Source organism: Gymnogyps californianus, chromosome 6 (genome assembly GCF_018139145.2).
Source record: "Gymnogyps californianus isolate 813 chromosome 6, ASM1813914v2, whole genome shotgun sequence".
Lineage (NCBI taxonomy): Eukaryota > Metazoa > Chordata > Aves > Accipitriformes > Cathartidae > Gymnogyps > Gymnogyps californianus.
This window is the reverse complement of record NC_059476.1, coordinates 40,061,033-40,073,338: the sequence shown is the minus strand read 5'-3', so window position 1 is coordinate 40,073,338 and position 12,306 is coordinate 40,061,033. Positions and strand designations below refer to the sequence as shown.

Here is a 12,306-nt window from a genome sequence, read left to right as displayed (position 1 = left end):
AAGTATATTTAATTTTGCCCTTTTTCCTCCTCCCTTCCTATTTATCCCACACCAGCAACTGCAGAACCAAGTACACCAAAACACTTATCTTTGATACAGTGAACTTCACTTGTCTTCCTATCCAGCTCATGGATAGCACACTAAAAATTCAGAGTTAAAAAAAAATAAAAATCAAGTTTTCGCACTGCAAGGCAGGAACCTAATGTTAATTTGACAAATAACAAACACAGTCTTAGGGGACACCCACAAAAGCATTTATAAAATCTTAACCAGTGACAACCTTGGAGAGAGGCAGAGAGACTGGACATACAGATTTCCTTTGAGCAGCTATCGAATATTATGTTGTCCAATGCAGAAAGATTCGTTAATGAACACCATGAGAAAGAATCTACATTTAGAACAGGTTTCACTGATCAGCAGGTAGTGAAAACATGAGAGGTTTTCCTCTCACAGTGTACAAGACTGTGTGAAAGAACCACTTTGAGATGATCCTTCAAACATCTGACACCCAAGAAGCAACAGTTGGGTCCAACTACATGGTATAGGTTGCTCTTACATCTTACCACAGAGCAACCTACTGGCCAAAGGCCAGGAGGCTGTCTAAAGCAATATCATTCCCCCCCAAAATGACTCACAAAACTAACTACCCTGCTTCTAACCGTTTTGCTTTCAATTCTGGCCATGACTCATTCTGAGAGCAGTGGAAAAGTCAACAATTTAGACACATCTCTATCTAGCCTCAAAGATAAGGGAATAGAGATGACAACTGTCACACTTGAAGACGATTATCTGTGAAAGTTAGATCTTTGTACAATTTTTATTGCTCTTTTCAAAAGCTGATGATTCAGAAAGAACTGGCAGGAAAGACTGGATAGTCAGCAAATGTGGCGTTGCTCATTTTCATCATAAAGATTGGTGGTAATCATATTTGTAACAGCATGACCGGCTCCTTTCCCAGGAATGGATCATATCACCCTTCCTGGCTGTGCTCTGTAACATTCAATATATATTTAACCGTCCAGTGGTGAGAAAAACTGCAGAACAGGGTGTCACAAGGCAGCCAAATCCATCCATTTTCCTTGTAGTTCTGGCGGTACTTCATGCACAAGTACACAAGGGAAAACAGCCAAGTAAAGCTCAAACAAAAATAACACGTGGGCAAAGGAGAAAAATTGAGTAGCTTCATTTGAGACACATCTGCTCTCTGTGGTCTCTTTTTAGTTGGAGAGAATTGTCCTCTGCCTGCCAGCAGCAGTGACCACAGGGACACAACCCAGTCCCATCCAGGTCTCATCAAGGTGATCTGCATGGCCTTCACACTTGATTTCTGTGGCAAACTGCAGTTGTGAATTAAGATGAAGACCATGAAGCCCAACAAGCCTCAGGTGAGTTACTAAGCAAGACTGGTACTTGTAAGTACATTACTCAGCTGCTCTGTGCAAAAGAACAACTATTTCATTCTGTATTCACTTCATGATAATTATCTCAAACTTCAACCACCAGAACAGGTTGCACACAGCCTCTCCCTCAGACTGCCAGAAAACAGTAATAAAAGTGTCCAGACTAGAAGAGACTGTAGTAGAGTCACTGGATTTGGCTTGCTTGTAAGGTTTTATGTGTGCAGTGTTGCTTCAGTGGAGAAAAAGGAATTAAGACTTACAGCCATTAAGAGAAAAACACAGGTCTCCTCTCTGTCCTCCACCAGAACCACTAACCATGTACCACCTCAAACTTCTCCTTACACGGAATTAGCTTTAGGCCAAATGACTCCTTTACTCTCCCCCTCAGAAAGCTTATTCCATAGGTTCTGCTGCAATTCAGAGTGAGACACGCAGAGCTGCGCGCTTGTAGCATGACATACAACGGGCCAAAGTTTTTTTTTTTGGTTTGTTAATATTGTAAAAAGACGCTTTTATTTTAACTTTTTATATTCATTGGTAACCTCCCAAATACTAATGAAGGTCCCATTAAATATTTCATGGTTTGTAACTAATAGTTACCTGCAGATGTCAAAGAGAATTGTTGTGGCTTTGCGTTAGAACATTATCATAGTGAGGCTGGTGTTACCTTGGGCTTTCCACCACCTTCCAGAACTGGAAGTATATTAACATAAATTCCACAAGGAAAACAACATTCTGCATTGTTTTTTTCCCCATAAGCTTTCAAGTTGTGACTTAGTTATGCCAAAACAGTCCAATTCTTCTACTGAAGACTCAGATGAATTCTACAATCATTTTTTTAAATAAGCTACCATGCAAGAAGAACAATCCACTTGTAGTTGATGACTGTATGACTTCAGATAGATATTTGTCATAATGTATTTCAAAAGTATGACAAATAGCCTTCAGTAATTTAGCAACAAAATTCTTCCGTTTGATATCCCTTCTCAGAAATCATGAAATAAATACTAAACTGATGTTGGCAAGCTGTTCATAATCTACTCCTAAACACGTATGCAACATTATTTTTAAAAAATGCTTAACTAATCAACATTTAAAAGTAAAAACACTGCTTATGACCTGTACTATCATCCAAACTGTGTTATTTTTCCCCTCTAAATCAAGAATCTGTTTGAAATTCAATATGGTATTCGATTTATCACTTCCCTAGTGTCCTATGTAAAGAACAGAAGCAAGTCAACACAGATTACACAAATAACCTTTTCCAAAACAAATGATCTTTTAAAACTCTTCTTACATACATCATGCTCTGCCATCACAGAGAAAGCAAGCCATCCTGAAACGAAAGCATGAGGAGAACTTGTTTGCAAGCATGGCTAAGAATGCAGTTATACTTCTCTTGAACACGGACTGTTGAGTGCAGCTAAGGAGTGGTCATATGGAAACACTGTACTATCAGAAGCAAATCCTTTTACAGGTCACTAGGAAAAAACAGCAGCAGTATTTGACGTTTATAAAGACATGAACATGAGTCTCTCCACATACTTTTAAAAGTGCATCCTCACCACAGTTCTGTCACAGCCTAGAGGGCACCAAATGGCCTTACTGTTCCTGATCAGGCTCATCCAGGCTTCCCCACTGCCCCCGGGCCCTCAGCCCTGCCCCTGCAACACTGTAGGCTGCCAGTCTCCAGCCCTGTCACAGGCACTGGGCCCCAGCAGACCCAGGACATGCCCCATCCCCACAGAGGTGCTAGATGACCTGGCCTCAGGGCTGCCCTGCTCCCTGGGACAGACCCTGGCTGGCAAGGCCCTGCAAGCCCTGTTTACCTCCCTGGCTCCCCAGCCCCAGCCAGCTGCTGGCTCTCACGGCCCCCTGACAATTTAATTTCTCATCTACATTTTTTTTCATCTCATAAAAATATACCCCAACACAAAAAAAAATAGAATTTAAAAAAAAAAAAAATCAAATCCAAAACTTATTGCTACTAGGATTAAATCTCTAACATAATGCACATGCCATTAAATCAACTTCCTTATTCCATACTTCCAGGTACAGCAACAGAAGCACTCCTGACTGCATAGCCAGAAGCACCTTCCTGAACCCACCAAAAGCCAATAAGCAAATGTTTATTTATTTTACACTGGGCCCACTCCCATGACTCACATTTTAACATCACACAGAACATTTCGCTCCCATCATGCACAACACAGGCAATTTTATTTAACTAAGCAATGCCCACAGTAACTCCAACTAGCTGTGGCTCAAGCATGAGATGTTTTAAAAAGATTTCTAGTTAGGAATACTTTCTAAGCGACAGGAAATTTATAACGTCCCTTGCTAATTTATTTCAATAGTTGATTACCTTCAGTAAAATATTTACAGCTTATTTACAATTTGAAATTCCAGCCATTATATTTTGTTACACATGTGACTGCAAGAATAAAGGCCCTCTAGCACTAAAACTGTTTCCAAATAAAAAGAATTAATTTTTCATAGATCTGTCTTTATTAGAAGTATTAGCATCAGAAGAGAATTTACTGGAGTCTAGGAAATATGTTTGCATTTCTTGTTTTGGTATTCTGGTTCACAGCCTGCAATAGAAGCTGGCTCTGGTTTTCCCTCTCACAGTTTACATGCTGCTACACAGAGAGATGGCCAATATAACTTCATTATACAAATGCCGCCTAAGCCAAAACCCCCTCAACACAAGGCAGTGGGTACAGGGGCCCTCGGAGAACCAGCAGCTCAGCTGAGCTCTACCCAAGGGTGGCAAAGAGGGACACAAATCAGCCTCGATCAAAAATGTTACCCTGCAAATTATTAATTTTCTCTTTTTTCTTATTATTTTTCTTCCCGCTTGTGTGAAGTGCATTGGTGTTCCATAGCGCTTCTTTTTAAAGCTTTAAGTATTAAAATATAATTTTATCTCGGTTTTAAACTTCATAGGCTCTGAATAAGAGCTACAATACTGTGAAAGTCACAGGTATACACAGGGAGCTTCCAATATGCAATTTCCCTGCTCCATCTGGTTCTTTACCCTTTTCATATGCACAAACCATCCAATTTAGATGGCCCAATTTCCAGTTTCTCCTCATCTCAACAGACTGATGATGAGTTTGGCAAACAAGGGTTGTAGCAAAACCACTCAATCTTCCTAATTATTTGAATTTTACAATATACTTCACCTGGAGGACATTTAACAAATCCTGAAATAGTTCAGACATTGCCACCAGAGCTGCTTGAAACTAGCCCAAGCAGATAAATTACAGGCAATCAGTGATTATAAGCAGGCACTTTGCACTTCCCATAATAAAAGCAAGGTTCCCCCGACTTCCATTAGAGGTTACCAAGAGAGACTGTAATAGCCACCAGAATTCAGCTCTTCAGTAATTACGTTCCAGGAATTAACAGAAATAACATGGTTAAGGTTAATTTATGGGATGGGTAAGGGGTAGAAAACCAATACATAGTTTTCAGCAGTACCTGTCTCTTAGTAATACAAGCTAAAAATAAAGTGCTGGCTCTGTTGTACATTAATACAGGGATCCACAGTGAAGTCATAGGAAGATGTTACTATCTCCTCTGGCATCAAACCTACCAATCTTTAGATCATCAAAATGAACTATTAGTTTATTTATCTCCCTCCAGTGCTTTGAAGGAACATAAGAGATGCCTCTCCATTTGGAAACGCAGAACTTAGGTTCTCACCAGCTAAAGCAAAATGGTGCAAAGAGCAATGCACAGAACAGGGGGACCCACAGGCTACTCTTCGTTGATTTGCGGGGCACCAGATAAAGAACCAAAACGTCATCCAGCCTCTACCTTACCCCACAAGAGCTACCAAGGTGCAGCTGAAGACACAAGGTGCTGCAGAGGGAGCTGCCCAGTGAAGAAAGTATCATGAACACTGCAGGAAGGCAGGAATGCTAGCAGGGAGGGACCCAAAAAATCAAAACCACACAAACCTCTGACACAGATAAAGAGAAAAGAAAGGGGAACTGTCCTCTCAGCAGCTATCATCCACTGCTCAAGACTCCTAGTTTTCTTTACTCTATATATTCTAATACACCATTACTGTGTATTTAGTAAGTATGGACATGCACAAGTTATTCTTTCATAAACACACATCAGGCTACAGGTACAAATACTTCATCACAAAACATTTGTGTCCAGCAGCATTTTCATTGAAACTGGTTCAGCCTACGTCGTTAGATCAGTCATATGAATTGTAGATATCTGCTACTATGATCCAGTTTTGCCCAAATATACCCAGAATAGCAAAACACATTCAAAGAAGCTCCCGAGAGAGGGAAGCCATCCCATGTGTTTTAATTCTGCATCTCAAAGCACAACACTAGAGGAAAAAAACCAGAAAACTTAACAGAGTCATATTCAGTATAAATCCAAAAGCTGGATGCTTGAAGGAAGGAAGAACCAAAAAAGTTTTCTTTTCAGAACGAGAGAACAATTCTGAGTACCCAGGGGCCTGTAGTGAAAGCAAGCTACTTTCTGGGTTTCCACAGACAAAACATGACACTAAGAAATCCAAAGTGATAGGTACAAGACAACAGAGATGATGGTCAGGCATATCATAAGGTTGTGTTTTCTCAATTTGTTTTTTTGTAGCTTTGCAATCAATCACATAACTCCTCACCTTGTGGAACAAACAGAATTTTCCTTGTTAAATCTTCTAGTCAAGTGGATGAATCTGAATTCCGTTGCCCTGGAGGTACAGAAATCAAACAAACGGTTGCAGAAGTATGCTGCAATCTGGGTTCCTACTATAGGGGTATATTCTCCACCAAGGTGCAGGAGTCTTGAGGAAGAGAAGGAGTATCAGGAAAAGGGAAGACAACTCTCCTGGTAAGCAGTAACTAGTGAGGACAGCAAGGAGATAGGTCACAACTTTAGAGAAACCACCACCATCACACAATGCTCTAGGACTTCAAGATAATTTAGGCTGTCTGAATGTGTTGCCAGTTAAGCAGCTTATGAATATAAACAACCACACACTGTCACAAACACACCAAATCAAACCCGAAGGCTGCAAGAAAAGTAAAACCACTGAAATTAATAAATGTATTTGTTGCCAGGAATCTGTCTCTCCCTCACAAAGAGTTACATGTATATATTAATTGTAAACAGTGTATTTTGCACTTCAAAGATGTGACAATGACACTGTTTTTCAGGTCATAGATGTTCTTGTATCTTCACTGGGGTAAACACTGATTAGGGGGACTACGTAGAAATGCTCCCCCCTGCCCCAAGTTCTCGACTGCAGTGCAAGAAAGCGTACACATGCATAATACCAAGAATCAGCCACACACACACAAACCCTGTTAAAAGGATAATCCCTTCCATTTAGTCTCCAGTTGCAACCATTTCCCCCTTACCATGCATCTTCTATATTCCTCCATTTTGCTATCATGAGAATCATTGAGAGATGAGAGAGACTATTCATATGGCATTTTCAACCAGCAAAATTCAAAGAAAAAAGCTTTCTCTTGGCAGCAAATGTTTGTGGATTTTAGATGTTTAGATGATAGTCTGTATTTGAAGAGCTTTTTTAACTAAGTAATCATAGCTCTCAAACTTTTTATGTTTAGGTTAGCTGAGTTTTCCCCATCTGCAAAAAGAGCTTCAAAAGCATGAATTCTTCCTTGCTTTATTTACAAGTACCTCTACACGTAGTATATCACAACACATTAACTGAAAACATGATATATAAAGCAGCTGATGTTTGGCGTTTTCTAATTAAATGCAAAGTACACACTCCTATCTGCTCTGTACACTCACAACAAGCCAAGAACAGATATAAAAGAGGAACAGATCTTACCCCCTTCCACAAGCCACAATCCATTTCACATGCAAACTATTGTTCTTCTGGAAGGGATGTGCTTTTGACGAACAGAAAAAAGGATCACTTCCTGGCCAAGGTCTCCTACACTGCAATGAGCATATTATGTACTCGCTCACTTCAAGCATTATGACCAGCTAATTTGTGTATTATCTACAGAAACAGGAAACAAGCCCTCAGAAATGTCTCTTAGGAGTGTGGGTTATACATTTTCTTTTATGAAAATGAATAAAAGTTTGGACTTCTCCATCTCTTCTCTTTCTTTTGTGCAGTGAACAAAATCAGACATGTTCAAAAATACAATTGTTCCTCTTGTCACAGATACATAACATAGTAAATGAACGTGGATTAATCTGAGGTTAATGCACTTACTTCTGCATTGATGGACAGCTGCTATTTCAAGGGATGGTATGTTCCTAAAAATAATCCCCATACATTTTCTTCCCCTCCTTTTTTTTTTTTTCTTTACCTTTTCTCAAAAATCACCTTACAGGGAAAGTTCACAAGAGCCAGGAGCCTTAAAGCAAGACAGTCTTAAGCTTTTTGGATCAGGGAAGACAGATCCACATTACCAAGGACAGTAATAGGACGAGACCTATAAAACATATTCAGCCCGAAATCTGAAGCAGGAAGCATCCACGTGCCTGAGCTCACAGAAGCACAAGAACCTTGGCAAGAGGTAAGTGAAGTAATTCAAATGCGTACTTAGGCAGATACTCTTCACAAGGAAATATGGACTAGAATTCAAGCAGAGATGTAACTCAAGGAAAAGAAGAAATATTTATAGTAAAATTAAGAAAGCTGGAAAAAATACTGTAAGAGAACAGCAGCTGGGTATGACATAATAATAATAATAAAAAAAACCCCAAACCAACCTGAGCAACTGTATTGAAAATACAGAAAGATCAATGCTGTAGAAGCAGCACAACAAAAATCCTGAAAAGAAGCTATATGAATCTGTGATAAGAAGGAAGCATTACATCCATTTCTACAGGCAGAAGGAATATCCACTTCAAAGGTTTCCCTAATACTAGAGACTTTGGAAATAAAATGATCTGTACCTTCACATAAGACTTCGTAAATACCCCTAACTAAACATGGAACCTACTTAAAAACAGGTAAGCAGAAACACTAGTTTTCAGCATTCTTATACTTCATATTGCAGCTACAAGGGGATATTTGAAATAATACATCATTAAAACTGTGTTAAAGAAAACCAACACAGATGTAAGCTGACAAAAAAAAAAAAAAGACAACAGTATTTTAGTTCTGGCTTTTCTAGAGCAGTACCTTATTTTCACAGGAAAGAAGATCCACACAACAAATCCTAGCTGGCACTGCTATACAGTTTGCAGTATGACTATTATTACTTTAGCCTAGTTGCATGAGATTTAAATTAGCAGATCCAATTAGGTTTGCACAAAATAAAATCAAAGACAACTACCATATAGGTATTTCCTTTTCACAACGTGTTATTCTCAGTAAAACCAAAAAACCCAACCCACTAATTAAAGTAACAGAGTAATTGAAGTTGGGTTGTTTTTTGTTTTGGGGTTTTTTTAAGGCAAATTATGTTATTTCTCAAAGATACTAATTAGGTTTTTGTGGGAATGCTGGAGAGGGAAGAGAGAACCCATACACAGGTCCAAGCTATACACTTCTGGTTTTCACATTTCGTTTACAGCCTCATACAAGTCCCAATTTATCTCACTAGAGAACAGTATTTCAATGCACATTTCTTGTCATAAACCAAAGCAGGCATATTTGACACTTCATTTCCAAATCAGGGGTAAGACAAGGTACTTCCAGGGCTCTCAGACTGAGCTGGGAACAAACACTGCCATCACCCACTCTGCTTACAGGCGTAGTCCCGTGCTTCTACCACAACATTGTGGGAAGTTTATAAACATAAATACGCATATGTTATACTGAACAGACTGCACTTCCTTCAGAACATAATACAGTATTTTAGACAAAAAAATATATATACAGATTTTTCTGCTATTACCTTGTCATCTCTTGCTAGTCATATTGATAGTTGCAGGTTTGAAAACTTCTTAGAGGAAACATTTTGATGTGAGTTCATGCATATATTATCTAAGACTCACCTAATTACCTACAGAAACTCTTGCAACTCTCTCCTTTAATAAACCCATGTTTCTAACAGTCTCCTACAGTGTTCTTTGAGAAAACTTCAGAACTATACTGCTGAATTACATTGCCATACTTTTGGGTAATTTATACACGTGCAGGTTGCACAGAGGTGTATGTGCTACTATTCCATTTCTGAAGAGTTTGGCATTTCTAAGACTTAAATTACATTCAGTTAACACTATCACAGATGTAAAAATTAAAAGCCCTAAGAAGGTTTTAATACAGAAACTAGTAACTTACCACATTTCATACTGGTATCAGGTCAAGTTAAGAAGGCAAATTATTAGCTACCAGTCAATGCCTCTCCAGTTTGTCTTTCTTCGTACACCTCCCCCCCTCCAGCAGGGCAGGACAAAACATAAAGAACAAAAGTGAGAGAACTCGAAGGCTGAGATAAAGATGTTTTATCAGGAGAAGGAAAGAGAGAGAAAGAAACAAACCAAAGCCCGCCAAGCGAAGCGCGGGCACTCGCCAACCGCCACCCCCCAAGGCAAAAGACGCCCCGGCAGCCACCTCAGCAGCAACTCCCTCCCGCCCTTTTTAACTGCTGAGCGTGACCTCATACGGAACGGAACGCGCCATTGGCCGGCTAGGGCCGGCTGTCCCCGCCCGCCCCCTAGCGGCCGCTGCGGTGGAAGGGTCTCTGAGGTGGCGCCTCAGCCGCCCGCCCTCCCCAGCTGCCGCCGCCTGAGCAGGCACAAGCGGCGCTAACGCCAGCCCGGCCGGACCCGCCACACGAACGTCACCGATACAGCGGCCTAAGTACTCGCAAACGGCATCGCAGTACTCGTACGACTGGGGCACCTACAAACCGTAAGCAGTATTTTCTTATAAGCAAAAGGCTTAAAACCTGGATATTGGCAGGTACCTGTGAGGAACTGTAGGCTGTGAGAAACATCCAAACGTAAAATGTCCATTTTAAATGCACCCCTTTCTCACCACTCCTCCTTACCCACATCACGCTCTATGTCACTTGTTCAAAACAGCAAAGATAGTTTCAAGGCTTAAGAACAGGATGGAGGTACTGTCAGCTGAAGTGTATCTTCTTGCATATTACAGCCACTAATCTCAGTGTTCTCATCATGTTCAATTTAAGTTCAATTTAAGTTGCTCTTCCTCTTCAAGGAACTAAAGTAACCATGTTGCCACAGTAACACCTGAAGCCTTCACTCCTGAAAATCTCTGACAGCAGCTACTTATACATCTGACAACACTACGAGGTCAAAGGAGGCTATACACATATAATTAGACTACTGGTGACACAAGCAATGCCTGGCCCTGTGTGTACGCACCTGTGTGCTTAATATATATGTGTGTATGCACATAGAAAATAGTCACTGCAGTCAGCAAGGTCTCTCCTATTGATTCAAATTGTAATCGAATGAGACCCTGATAATCTCTGAACTTCCCTTCACCAATATGTAAAAGACAAGTAGAAATGCCCATAAAACTTGCATACACACAGATGTTTTCAGCGAGGCCAGTCTCCACAGTACTCACCTATACAGAGGTGAAGCCCAAGGACCAGAGGCTTCTCCAGCCCCTGACACAACACGGGCAGAGGAAAGTTTCACCAATCCCAAATACACAAGTTCTAGCCATTATCATCATATAAGAACCATCAAAGCTGCATCTTTCTCCCTCAAATATGGGGAAAAAAATCCTAAATTAAATATCAGCTAAGACTAGAGAAAATACTTTTCATAGGATGCAGTGATTTGGCTTAAATCAACTTTTTTATTAAATAAACTGTAAGTAGAAAAAGCAGTAGTCAGAGACCCACTTTAATTTATCTCTTATTTTTCTACATTTTTTGTACAAGTCCTCTGTAAAGTAACATCCCCAAACTTGCTCCGATACCCTAATTTTACAATAGCTGAAGAAAAGGTACCATTTTATTGCTCTTGCAGTTCTCCAATTAGAAAAAAAATTAAAACATGCTTGCCATTGGAGTAAAAAAAAGCTTGGAAACAATCCCATTTTGCTCATTAAAAGTTGAATCCATACTGCTTTGAAGTCTGTGCTATACTATTTCAGGTTGGGAGGGGAGAGACCAAAAAAAGCTTGCTGTTTCCTTTTTTTTTTAACCAGTTTCTTAAGCAACATTTATAAATTCTAAATGCAAATTAAGCTAGGCTGTTACATCATCTTTACATTTCCATACAAAAGTCTGACTACTAAATGCTAGAATAACAAATAATACAGCAGATCTGAAGAGTTCAAGAAAGAATAATGCATACCTACATTCCAAGTAGTCTGCAGCCAGAAATCTTACTCTTCCCTTAAAAGAAATCCAAGCAATTTCAACTCAGGTAAACACAGTAGTGTTTAAAACTTCACTTTAAAAAATAAATAAATAAATAAAAATCTACATTCCCCAATTTTCTCATACATACATACAAAATCAAAAGTCAAAATCTCTTTTTAAAGGCTACCACTTCTTTCTCCTCTCCTGCCGTTACAGTCACTAGCAAAACCCCACGCTTCACCAGAAACCAAACCTTCCAGAGTTTTAAAAAAATTCTTACATTTCCTCACAGCAGCAGGAATTCTAGTTTCCCAGTTTCTGACTCTGGCTGTAAGCAGCTTTCTTGCAATGTTAAAGAAGTTAAACTTTCTTCTCCCTTCTTCAATGCTAAATAGGCAGCCCTATCAAGCCTTACACACCACACATGAGGGGGTTTGGGTTTTTTGGAGGGGAGGAGGAGAGTGTAGCTGCCACAGATGCGTATCATTCCCACACTTCAGGCATTTAGACCACAGTCAATCGCAGGTGCAGTTATCTTCTCACATGGCTCAGCAGGTTCATCTCCAAGGGTTACAAATCTGCACTTAAGGTTTGCTTATTTTCTTCACTGGTCAGTCCCTTCCTAAGAGCAGTCTGAGATTCAG

The 12,306-nt window shown here is 39.9% G+C and overlaps 1 protein-coding gene across 4 annotated transcripts in view; it reads right to left on the bottom strand.

The window, feature by feature from the left end:
* Positions 1 to 12,001, bottom strand: part of PCDH15 (protocadherin related 15) — a 419,295-nt gene extending 407,294 nt beyond the window's left edge. For all 4 annotated transcript variants that reach the window (XM_050898730.1, XM_050898731.1, XM_050898732.1 and 1 more), the window contains exon 1: positions 11,943 to 12,001. The gene's annotated coding sequence lies outside the window, so the exon portion shown is untranslated. The remainder of the gene's footprint in view (positions 1 to 11,942) is intronic.
* Between the last annotated feature and the right edge of the window lie 305 nt (positions 12,002 to 12,306).